Source organism: Erpetoichthys calabaricus, chromosome 3 (assembly GCF_900747795.2).
Source record: "Erpetoichthys calabaricus chromosome 3, fErpCal1.3, whole genome shotgun sequence".
Classification (NCBI taxonomy): Eukaryota; Metazoa; Chordata; class Cladistia; order Polypteriformes; family Polypteridae; genus Erpetoichthys; species Erpetoichthys calabaricus.
This window is the reverse complement of record NC_041396.2, coordinates 6,790,224-6,802,967: the sequence shown is the minus strand read 5'-3', so window position 1 is coordinate 6,802,967 and position 12,744 is coordinate 6,790,224. Positions and strand designations below refer to the sequence as shown.

The window sequence follows — 12,744 nt, the reverse complement described above, 5'->3', positions numbered from 1 at the left end:
GATGAATGAGAACTACTTGTCTTTAAATACAGATAAAACAGAGATGTTAATTGTTGGAGGGAATGACGCTGATCACAACAATATTCTGTCATCATTTAAGTCAGTTGGAATCCCCATTAATTTCACTGAATCAGCCCGCAATCTAGGAGTTATGTTTGACTCTAGCATGTCATTTAAAGCGCATATTACAAAGTTGTCCAAAACATGTTTCTTCCATCTTAAAAATGTTAGGAAATTAAGGTGCTTTCTAAATAAACAGGATTCTGAGAAATTAATTCATGCATTTATCTCTAGTAGGATTGACTACTGCAATGCGGTTTTCACCGGATGTTCAAATTGTTCTTTATACAGCCTCCAGTTAATCCAAAATGCGGCTGCAAGAATTATTACAAGAACAAGAAAATATGAACACATCACTCCAGTTCTTAAATCCTTACACTGGCTCCTGGTTAAGTTTAGGGCAGATTTCAAAATCCTCCTTTTAACATATAAAGCATTAAATGGCCAAGGTCCGGCTTACTTGTCTGAACTTATCATGACTTACAAACCAGAGCGCACATTAAGATCTCAAGATGCCAGTCTGCTTATGATTCCAAGGATTAATAAAATAACAGTGGGAGGTCGAGCTTTTAGTTACTGGGCCCCTAAACTATGGAATGGTCTGCCTGCTTCTGTAAGAGATGCCCCTTCGGTCTCAGCTTTTAAATTCTGGCTGAAGACTCACTACTTCAGTTTAGCACACCCTGACTAGAGCTGCTGATTAACTGTACAGACTGCATCTCTGTTGTTAGTCATTAGGACTTAAACATAAGGAACATGATAGTTATAATTGGATTCTAACCTTCACCTATTCTGTTTCTCTTCTCGGTACTCAAATGTGGCACTTGGTGCCACGGCCCACCTGCCAAGCTGTTTTGCTTGCATGAGGTATAGTCATCCCTGATAGACGATCACAGGAATCGTGGGAAAGAGGGGTCCTTTCATCGGATTGGCTGGCCTAGCACTGTTTCAGCTGTGGAATGGCCAAATGGGGGAGGCAGCTTGATGGATGAGGTCTCCAGGACTCTAAACATATCCAAATCTTATTATGGGATATATCATCTACTGTTAAATTCTGCTCTGTACTTCTAAAATTTTTGTTTTTATACTGTTTTGAGGATTTGTTCTGTTCTGTGTACTGCATTGTATTGTATTGACTCCCTTCTTTTGACACCCACTGCACGCCCAACCTACCTGGAAAGGGGTCTCTCTTTGAACTGCCTTTCCCAAGGTTTCTTCCATTTTTTCCTACTAGGTTTCTTTTTGGGAGTTTTGCTTGTCTTCTTAGAGAGTCAAGGCTGGGGGGCTGTCAAGAGGCAGGGCTTGTTAAAGCCCATTGCGGCACTTCCTGTGTGATTTTGGGCTATTCAAAAATAAATTGTATTGTATTGTATATGTGGCGTTGGTTGGGACTGGCAATCCTTTCTAATGAAAAGTGGGGATTTGGGGTGTTTGAGGGGTGTTTTTTTGTTATGGGATGGGCATTTTCTGGAGGGACTGTTAACGGGGACTTTATTTTTGGTGTGGTAATGAGTAAAAGAGTGTAATTGTTTAGTTTGAATATATCCACGTTTATAAATTGTATTCTTGTGCTTTTCCCCAAATGTTTCTTTTTGTTTATTCTTTGCTAAATACAGTACTAAGCTGGGAGGGAGAAGTGACAGAGCAGCCAGGTCCAATGTTTCAAGTTATTGGTAATGTAGCATGGCCGTGTTTGGAGTCTAGGGAAGTCGTTACATGCAGTGGGTAGCGCTGCTGCCTCGCAGTTAGGAGACCAGGGTTCGCTTCCCAGGTTCTCCCTTCGTGGAGTTTGCATGTTCTCCCCGTGTCTGTGTGAGTTTTCTCCGGGTACTCCTGTTTCCTCCCACAGTCCAAAGACATGTAGGTTAGGTGCATTGGTGGCCCTAAATTATCCCTGGTGTGTGGGTGTGGGTGTGTGCGTGCCCTGCGGTGGGCTGGTGCCCAGCCCGGGGTTTGTTTCCTGTCTTGCACCCAGTGTTGGCTGGGATTGGCTCCAGCAGACCCCCGTGACCCTGTAGTTAGGATATAGCGGGTTGGATAATGGATGGATGGATGGATGGATTCTGAAATCATTGCCACCGATTGATGTCTTTCTTAGTTGGTCCTGTTTGGAGTGCATTATGGAAATCTAGTCAACTAAAAACAAAATCTTGAATTAATTTCTCAGCATCTTGCAATGTTAGGAGAGGTGTAACTTTTGCAATGTTCCTTACGATGCTGTCAGCTAAACAGGTTCATGTTTGTACATTTAAGTCTATAATACAATGGATTTCTAACCGGGTTTTAATCACTCATGAGTTTCCCAATATTACCAGCCTAATCACAGAGGATAAGTGAAGTGAAGTGGCTAAGTTCATTAGAAAATGGTTTGTTTTTACAAGACATGTGTGTTATATATGTCCTAAATTCAAGAGAGCTGGGTGCCAGTAAGATTTTATGGAGCTGCACCATTTTTGATGATGTCCTGCAGCCCTGGGCTGAACAGGGGCCTTACCATGATATAATGACCCTATTACAAAATGCTTGTTAAAGTTCAATTGGCAAATCTAAATCGGTGCTGTCGTTTGGTTTGTACCTTTTCCCAGATATGGACTGTCACCCTATGAAAGATTCAATGTTGTTGTGCAACTGATGTTGTCAGGATAGATAGGTAGCAATCAGCTTCCCTCCATGGGGCTAATTGGATTTTATTAGAAGACCGTATTGTTAGAGAACAGTGCCAGTGATGTCAGGCTACACTGCCATTACTGTGATTATGGTGGACTTGTTATTGAGTTTTATGTTTGTTGGTTTAAGTATTGCACTGGCAATCGGAAGGTTGCCGGTTCGAATCCCGTAAATGCCAATATGGACTCTGCTCTGTTGGGCCCTTAAGCAAGGCCCTTAACCTGCAATTGCTAAGCGCTTTGAGTAGTGAGAAAAGCGCTATATAAATGCAAAAAAATTAAAAAAAAAAAAAAAAAATTATTAAAAAAATTAATTATTATTATTGTTGACACAAGCGTAAATGGTTTAAATGCTGATGGGACCATTACAAATTGATCACTAAATAGAGGAAAATTGTACTCATACTCTGTGAAAGAGGGAGAAGAAACGAGAGTGTGAGCAGATGAGTAAGAACAGATGGTCCAGCAAACAGGGATTTACTGAACCACAATGAAGACACCAAAACAGAATATTAAAGGTGAACCTGAAAAGAGCAAAAACTAAACTGGAGGAAATCTAGAAGAGTAATGAAAAACTGAGCACTACTGAGGGAAAGTGAACACAAGGTGCTTATTTTTACAGAGCCAACTAATTTGATTATTGGCAGACAATTGTCAGAAATCAAAATCACTGCAGAGAGTCACCATGGTGGATTAACCAATTTGTGATGAATATCAGAGCTGGAGTGATGACAGAAGACACAAGGAATAGATATGCATGATTGTTTTATTTTAAAGGATCACACAATGTCTGTAGTGGTTACAGGCTTCAGTGGATGTGGATCATCTCTTCTCCTACAAAAAATAAAAAAATAAAAAGATAAATTTGCAGATTGCAGTAAACTTAACAATTAAACTTTTACTGAAATGACTGCAGGAGGTCATATGGTAAAGGACTATAGTTGTCATAAAAGGAAAAAAAAATAGCCGGATAATGACACACAAGAGATTTTAAATAACATAACACACTAAATAACCAACAAAGATATTTTTTGTTTTCATTTTAGAAGTTAAATTTTAAAACAATAGGGAAAAAAATTGAACTATTTGGATTAGAGTGAGGAGTAGAAACCATACAGGACAATGACAGAGTCCTATTTCACATCTTATCTGTAACTATTGGGGCTTATACAACATTAAAAGTACACAGAGTCTCTAAAAAGGAAGTTCATAAAATCTAAAAATGAATTAGAAATATCAGACCCATAGAAAACTACAGTTAGTTCAAGGGGACGTAAATGAGGAGGGTACAGAAACCACTAAGGGAAGGGCCTGGTTAATAAATGGATGGACATGTCATAAATTTAAAAAGCAAGGAAATTAACAACAGAGTGTAGGAAATATAAACGCTTGTTATCTGTGTGGACCACCATACCTGATACTTTGTGTGAAACCAAACAATGAGCATTTGTAATAAACGTATTCATTCCCTTTGCTGTGAAAACCCTAAATCAGGTTTCATTCAACCAATAAACTTCAGAGTTTACATCATTAGTCATTAGGGTCCACCTGTGTGCCATCAGAGTGCCACATGATCTGTCACATGATGTCTGCATAAACAGACCTGTTCTGAAAATGCTCCTGACTCTGCAACACCACTAAACGAGTAACATGAAGAACAAGGAGCGCTCCAAACAGGTCAAAGACAAAGGTGACGAGAAGCAGAGACCATTGTTGTGTTATAAAAAAATATCGCACAGAACACCATTAAATCTATTACAACAAAACATAAAGAATAATGGCACCACTACAAATCAGACAAGAAAAGGCAATCCATCAAATATCACAGATTGGGCAAAGAGGGCGTTCATCAGAGATGCAACAAAGACACCAAGGATAACACTGAAGGATCTGCAAAGATCCATAGCAGAGATGGGAGTATCTGTCCATAGGACCAGTTTAAGCCATACACTCCACAGAGCGGGGCTTTACTGTTTGAGTCTGCCAAGGTTCACCATCCAACATGACAATGCACTGGTGGCGCAGTGGTAGTGCTGCCGCTTTGCATTAAGAAGATTGTGGGTTCGCTTCCTCCCTGTGTGAATAGCGCTTTGAGTAGTGAGAAAAGTGCTATATAAATGTAATGAGTTATTATTATCATAATAAATAACCCTAAACATAATGCTAACGCTGCACTTGAGTACTTTAAAGGGAAACATTTCAATGTTTTGTTATGGCCTCATCAAAGCCCAGACCTCAATACAATTGAAAATCTATGGCATGATTTGAAGATGGCTGTACACCAATGCAACCCACCGAATATGAAGGAGTTGGAGGAGTTTGGCCTTGAGGAATGGGCAAAAATCTCAGTGGTGAGATGTGCTAAGCTAATGAAGACATTCAAAGAGAAATCTCCATCTGGAATGGCAGCAAAAGGGGGCTCTACAAAGTATTTACTTTTAGGAGTGAATTCGTATGCATGCAAAGGATTTCAGGTTTGGCCTTAATATATTTTTTGTGTCACAATTACAAAATATTTTGCACCTTCAAAGTGGTAGGGATGTTGTGTAAACCAAATGGAGCTCACCTCCCAAAAATCCATTTTAATTTCAGGTTGCAATGCGACAAAGATGGAGAAACACTGAGGTGGATGAATACTTTCACAAGGCTCTGTAAGTATCTTCTTGTAAAGCAAAGTCTACGGCCTCAGGTAATTAGTAATTAGATTGACATTAAGCAGCCAGCATCAAGCAGACCTGAAACTAGCAGACGTGTAAGTCATGGAAAGTAAGGGGAATGTGTGAAACATTTTGCCCAACTGTAAAGGACTTCAAAAAAGCACCATAAGGCAACAAAGACACTCACACATTTCTGTAATGAAGAATATAATGGGAATAAAGCAGTTGGAAGTTCTTTGAGGAGTGTATCTGCACACTGAGGGAGTTTCTTTGATTGATTAATTAGATAGATAGATAGATAGATAGATAGATAGATAGATAGATAGATAGATAGATAGATAGATAGATAGATAGATAGATAGATAGATAGATAGATAGATAGATAGATAGATAGATAGATAGATAGATAGATAGATAGATAGATACTTTATTAATCTGTTTGGTTTTTATAGTTTTAGGTGACACAGTAGTTAGTGGTGCTAGTTTTGTGATCCTGCATTCAAATGCTAACCTGGTTTGTTGTCAGTGCAGAATCTGCATGTTCTCCCTGTGTCTGTTTAGGATTGTCTTCCACATCGCAAATGTGGGTGTTTTAAGTTCCTTGTTGATTCTCAGTTTGCCTTGGATGGTGCTATGATACAACTGATGAGATATAATGATCACTATGTAGTAACACCATGTTAAATGTAACTGTTTGTCCAAATGTACTGTAACTTGTCATTGTTAATATTTACGCTGGTATTAGATGAACGGTACAGAAGCTATACTGGTATTACACCTCACATTTCCACAAATGATTTTGAAATGTCTACAATGTAAAGAGGGATCTAGTACCTTTTGATTTGTGGATATGACTTTCAAGTATTGTTTTGTTTTTTTTTTGTCACAGATCCAGTGACAAAGGGTGGCTTGTTATGGTAGGTTTTATTATTAACTTTAATGTCACTGTTCTCTGTGCCCACTGTTATGGACTCATTCATACAGGCAGACCAAGTATGGTACACAGGGGCACAGCATCTTCATTTAGAATTGCTGAGCCAAGCACAGGACTAGAGAGCCAAAAAACAACTGGAGAATTGAATAGTCAGCCTAAAGACAGACTAGTATATTTTTGTCTTCTGTCCGCACACTATCCTTGTTGGGAGAATGAGAACTGTATGTAGGCATTGTGCTATTCCTGTATTTTTGAAGGTGGGGTTTGAGTCCTTTCCTGTCCGCGTTTGGATCCGGAGCCAAGAGCCTGCACATGGAGCAACCAGAACATAAGGATGGACCTATGGCCAACACACTTTGAAGCTGCCGGGCGGAAGATTATGTCTTCCGTCCGAGGCCGGGAGAAAGATTATGTCTTCCATCCGGTTAAAATCCTTTCAGCGTGGTGATGAAAGATGGCAGACTGCGTAGGTCAAGATACCCACATGCTTGATATGTCTGTCATAAGCTTCCCATTTGTAATACCGCGTGAACCCGTCAATAAAGAGCTAAATTATCCTTTTTACTTCTCGTGTAATCTTGTAACTGTCTTATTGCAGGCTGGAGGGGGATAATACCTTTTTATTATTTAAATTCAGGTTAATTAAAATGCCACAATTGAAAAGAACACATTTCCAGAGAGCTAATGCCACTTAAGGAAACAGGTGGTTTTAGTGTGTGTGAGTGGGCACTGCAATGGTGTGGTGCCCATCCAGGGTCAGCTTGTTCTTTAAACCCTGTGATGTCAGCAGAGACTCTGCCTCTGCAAAGCCCTGAATTATATGAATCAGAATTAAAAGTGTTATCTTGTGCTATTTACAAGGCTTGGAATAACACTTTTTTAATACCGATATTCACATAATAATGTTTTGTTTAAAATAATTTGTTTTATTGTGACAAACATGTTTTCCTGTTTTTTAGCGCACTGCTGTCTGTAAAGTACATGTTTCAATAATAAGGGAGTTCCCTCTTTGTCTTAGATGTTCCCTCTACATTATAGAAGCTGAGTCAAAGGTTTTTTGACGCGTGCTTTATGCTGTCCAATTGAACTTTCCTTTTTAGAATTTATCTCCTTCTGTATTAGGTCAGCATTTTATTTAAAGAATTCTGGCAATGGAGTTTTTTCCTCCTTAGCTTGTTTTGCGGTTGCTTCGTGACCCACTGCTGTCTGAGTGCCAGTTAAGAATCCTGTGAAATTTACATAGCTACACAGTCTTAGAGGAACTCATTACAAAACACACCATGTTGAATAATTCAACATCTCAAGGACTAACACACCACAATAGCACTGGCGTTCTCCTTTTTAAATGTGCTAAATGTTTTGGTGAACATCTTAGACATAAAACTTACAATTTCTTCTTCTGTTTGCAGAATTGGGGTAATCTGGATGTGCCTGAAAGAGAGAAATATGTAACTGATGAGATGAGCAAGGCTTTGGACAAAAGTGTTCTTTAACAGTGATGGCTTCACTCAATAAGCAACAAATACTGAAAAAGAATGACATTGAAAAATAAGGAATTGTTGCCACTTATAGGATGAAGCTTTACTCTCTTTTACTAAAACTATGGTGACCAAAATGCTGTCATTGTCACTGACACTTTCAGCTCTAAAGAATTCCCACCAGTCTCAAAGGTGGACTCACGATGGAATCGTCTGTCAACATGAAATGGCTGCCTTACCTTCTCCATGCTGATCCTCCCCTCAGGCTCCTGTCAAGAAGTGGTGTAGTACTTGACATGACTAGGAAGCCATGCACAGCTTCAATTAAATTAAATTTAAGTGTAGGCCTGAACACCAACCTTCATAAACCAGCTTCCAGAGAAGAGTTTTGCCTTTGTAAAGGTGATGATCTCACCTTGAAATTCAGCACAGCCAAGGAAACGCTTGTGCACTTCACAAAGCAGGAGGCAGGCTACACTCCCATCTACACTTGGTAGATATTGTAAAGCAATCAATGACATTCACTTTCTTTGAGTCTCAATCACTGTGGACCAGACGGCGGGTACGACACATCTCAGCCTCTCATCAAAAAGACTCACTGATGCGGTTGTTTCCACAGATGACATAAACTTGGGTACCTACTGCTGTGTCCCACAAGTTCAATAGGCACACAGTGCCATCTCTCCTGACCAGCGGTGTGACATTCTGTTAGGGCACCTGCTCAGCCCAGGGACACTGGGCACTACAAAGGCAGGTGAAGGTAGCTCTGAATATTAGTGGTGAACAGCTCCCTTTTGTCCAAACCATAAATAACACATTTTGTCATAAAGGTAAGTTTTAAAATCAAACACTGTTTTCCACTGTCACTGTTCTTCTACTTCTGTTCAGAGCTACTATTCCCACTTTATTAGATTTTGGGACAGTTTTTATGTGAAGGTCATAAGGCTGCTCAACAGCTTGTCACATCTACATCTTCATAAGTGTTTCTTATCTATCATCTACTATTGTTTTTATGGCTCATCTTGTGTTCATTGTCTGTTGTATGTATTACACTACCACCACTCATCTGCGGGAGAAATGCAATTACAAAATTCAATCAATCGTGTACTTCTTAGATCTGGTTATGGATGTGTTAAGTTGTGGGATAAAAGACCAAACCTCCTGGTGCAGGCTTTGAGCTGATGGCACTGTGTTGGGTTGCACCAGAAAAGAGAAAGTGGAGAGTAAGTTGAAGAATGGAGAAGGACTTTGGATATTAGAATGTTGAAGATAAATAGGACGAGGACAGAATATCTGAGGATAAAGAGGATTCAGAAGTTATCTTGCAGGGAGAGCTATTTACAAGAGAGCTCAAAATGGAGAATTAAAAGCAGAGATAACCCAAAGTGCATTTTGGGTGGATCAAATGGAAGGTTTTTAGGACAGCAGTAAGAGCGCAGGAGAAGTAAGTGGATGTTGAAGAAATGATAATGTTAAGATAGATTTATGGAATTACAAATGAGGACAGAATAAGAAATGAGAGACAAAGGTACAACAAAAGTGGGAGAGACAATTAAGAAGTACAGGAAAGTCGGGTGAAGTTGTATGGACAGGTGATGAAGAGAGATGATGACCATGTGGACAAATGAGTGATGGGAATGGAAGTTCACAGGAAGAGAAAGGAAGGGACGCCAAAGCAGAGATGGATGGATAAAGTAAAGAAAAAGGGCCTGACTGGTGAGGAGGTGAAGGACCAAGTTGTTTGGAGAAGGTTGATCAGGTACATGGAGCCTCAAATAGACGTGGAAAAAAATGAAGAGCAAGAAGAATAAATTGTGTGCACATAACTATAAACCTGAACTTCAGTGTAAACCTTTACAATGTTTTAAAAGTAGCAGACGGTTGCTTTTGTCCTTTGGTAAAATTGAATGTGTTTATTTTGTGTTTTACAATATTCTGCTTGACATACCAATATCGTTTAATTTGCATTTAAGAAGAAAGAAAAATTAAACAGACACCACAGGTGTTGAAGCCCGGTCCTACTGCTAATTTCAAAGATTTAAATGTACACTAAAAGTTGAATAATTCTGTTTTTAGTCAGCATTGAAAACCGTTCAGTGTGCTATATTGCTGTGTCTGAGAGCCTGTCGTATTCATGTATTTTAGAGTAAACCAACTGAAGTGACCAGAAATATGGAAAAGAATTCTTAATAGAGCATTAATACTCACCACAGCCATTGCGACCAGCATAGCAAGGGTGGCAAGGAGGCAAACTGCTTTCTCAAAGAACATGGTGATCGGCTCAGATGATGAGGTCTCAGAATCTCTGAACACTGGGCTGTCTGATGCACTTTTATACTCTAAATTCAACTATGCAAATATTTCAATGAAATTAAAACAATTCTGATCTCATTCATTTGCATTGCTGTGTAAGACAGACATTGAGGAAAACATTTGGCTCTTTGTCAATGATTGTTTTTACCATGTCCAGAGTCATTTGCACATAAACTTTTTTTTACTGATGACCTAAAGGTAGTTTTATTAAGGCACATGCTTATCACAGAAGAATAAAAAATAAAAAATTAAGCATTCTGAGGTACGTATGCCACATCTAGTCTTTAAATGATCAAAAAATACGGCAGAGACACCAACAGAAGGGTGAAATAAATTATATAGAATAGTAAATAAGAATATTAGTATGGGCTTAGTCCAGTTAAGAAGGTCATGATAATGCTAGAAAAAAAAGGAAATAGAAAGACTTGAAGGGAGAAGTGAAGCAGCAAGACATGGAGACCAACAAATGGAGAAGCTTGCAGAAGAGCAGCTGTATACAGGAGGAAAGCCGTTCTAGGTGGGCTAATGCAGTTCTAGTCCTTTTAAGGTGCATATAATGTGCAAAACACCTGTCTGTCTGTCTGACTGCATGAAACAACTTGCCCACATCAAGGAAATTTTTCTGCACAGATCAATTTTTGTTAAGATATGTCGAGCCGACTGTACTGCACAAAGTTTTGAAAGTTTAAAATCTCCCATTGAAAAGCATTGGTGAATTTACAGCTTCTTGTATTGGCAAACCTAAGAATAATCTGTGTGACTTGAACTACAAATTATTCTACTATTTTAATTTTACTCTGACAATGGTTACACAAAGTTGTATATCGTATACTTTCCTTTTTTTCTCCTTTCATAGACAATATTGATGGCAAACAGATTCCCAGTACAAGTTAATGGAATACCAGCAGGGATAGGAACTCAGTGTCCTGGCTGTTTGCGTGTGTGGGACGCCGAACCTCTTTCAGTAAGTCCAGCTCTGCATGTGCAGAAACTTTTGCATACATCTCCTTCCTCCTGATGCTTTAAGTCATAATAGGTAGGTTAAATGATCATAATAATTGTAAACGTACAAAATAAAAGCAAAGGAAACAAGGAGTTATCTAGTTATGAATAAAGTACCCAGATGTTCTAAGTCGTACGTTGTTGTACACAGACCAAACAAACATTTAGATAGATAGATAGATAGATAGATAGATAGATAGATAGATAGATAGATAGATAGATAGATAGATAGATAGATAGATACTTTATTAATCCCAATGGGAAATTCACATAATAGTAATTTTAATAATTTTAATAATTTAGTCACTACTGTATGCTGTACACTCTCCATATTATAGTGATTCACAATTTCACTGTCACTAAGCTTTCCTACAGTGGTCAAACATTCAGGTGACAGGCACAGTCCCGATTTCAGGCTATGCGTCCCATTAAATGATTTTAACGGGCTGCCCCTCTAATAAGACATTGCTCTGCCAAAGACAAGCATCCCCACAATACACAGTGCATCCGGAAAGTATTCACAGCGCATCACTTTTTCCACATTTTGTTATGTTACAGCCTTATTCCAAAATGGATTAAATTCATTTTTTTCCTCAGAATTCTACGCACAACACCCCATAATTTATTTATTAAAAATAAAAAAAATTGAGAAAGCATATGTACAGTGGTGTGAAAAACTATTTGCCCCCTTCCTGATTTCTTATTCTTTTGCATGTTTGTCACACAAAATGTTTCTGATCATCAAACACATTTAACCATTAGTCAAATATAACACAAGTAAACACAAAATGCAGTTTTTAAATGATGGTTTTTATTATTTAGGGAGAAAAAAAATCCAAACCTACATGGCCCTGTGTGAAAAAGTAATTGCCCCCTTGTTAAAAAATAACCTAACTGTGGTGTATCACACCTGAGTTCAATTTCCGTAGCCACCCCCAGGCCTGATTACTGCCACACCTGTTTCAATCAAGAAATCACTTAAATAGGAGCTGCCTGACACAGAGAAGTAGACCAAAAGCACCTCAAAAGCTAGACATCATGCCAAGATCCAAAGAAATTCAGGAACAAATGAGAACAGAAGTAATTGAGATCTATCAGTCTGGTAAAGGTTATAAAGCCATTTCTAAAGCTTTGGGACTCCAGCGAACCACAGTGAGAGCCATTATCCACAAATGGCAAAAACATGGAACAGTGGTGAACCTTCCCAGGAGTGGCCAGCCGGCCAAAATTACCCCAAGAGCGCAGAGACGACTCATCCGAGAGGTCACAAAAGACCCCAGGACAACGTCTAAAGAACTGCAGGCCTCACTTGCCTCAATTAAGGTCAGTGTTCACGACTCCACCATAAGAAAGAGACTGGGCAAAAACGGCCTGCATGGCAGATTTCCAAGACGCAAACCACTGTTAAGCAAAAAGAACATTAGGGCTCGTCTCAATTTTGCTAAGAAACATCTCAATGATTGCCAAGACTTTTGGGAAAATACCTTGTGGACTGATGAGTCAAAAGTTGAACTTACTGGAAGGCAAATGTCCCGTTACATCTGGCATAAAAGGAACACAGCATTTCAGAAAAAGAACATCATACCAACAGTAAAATATGGTGGTGGTAGTGTGATGGTCTGGGGTTGTTTTGC

At 39.0% G+C, this 12,744-nt stretch overlaps 1 long non-coding RNA gene across 1 annotated transcript; it reads right to left on the bottom strand.

Annotated features, from left to right (window-relative positions):
• Positions 1-3,474: 3,474 nt before the first annotated feature.
• On the bottom strand, positions 3,475-10,160 carry LOC114649608 (uncharacterized). The gene is made up of 3 exons (XR_003715824.2): positions 10,004-10,160; positions 7,706-7,748; positions 3,475-3,560 (listed from the first exon to the last, which is right to left on the bottom strand). It is a non-coding gene; the product is annotated as an uncharacterized LOC114649608 (long non-coding RNA).
• Positions 10,161-12,744: the final 2,584 nt, after the last annotated feature.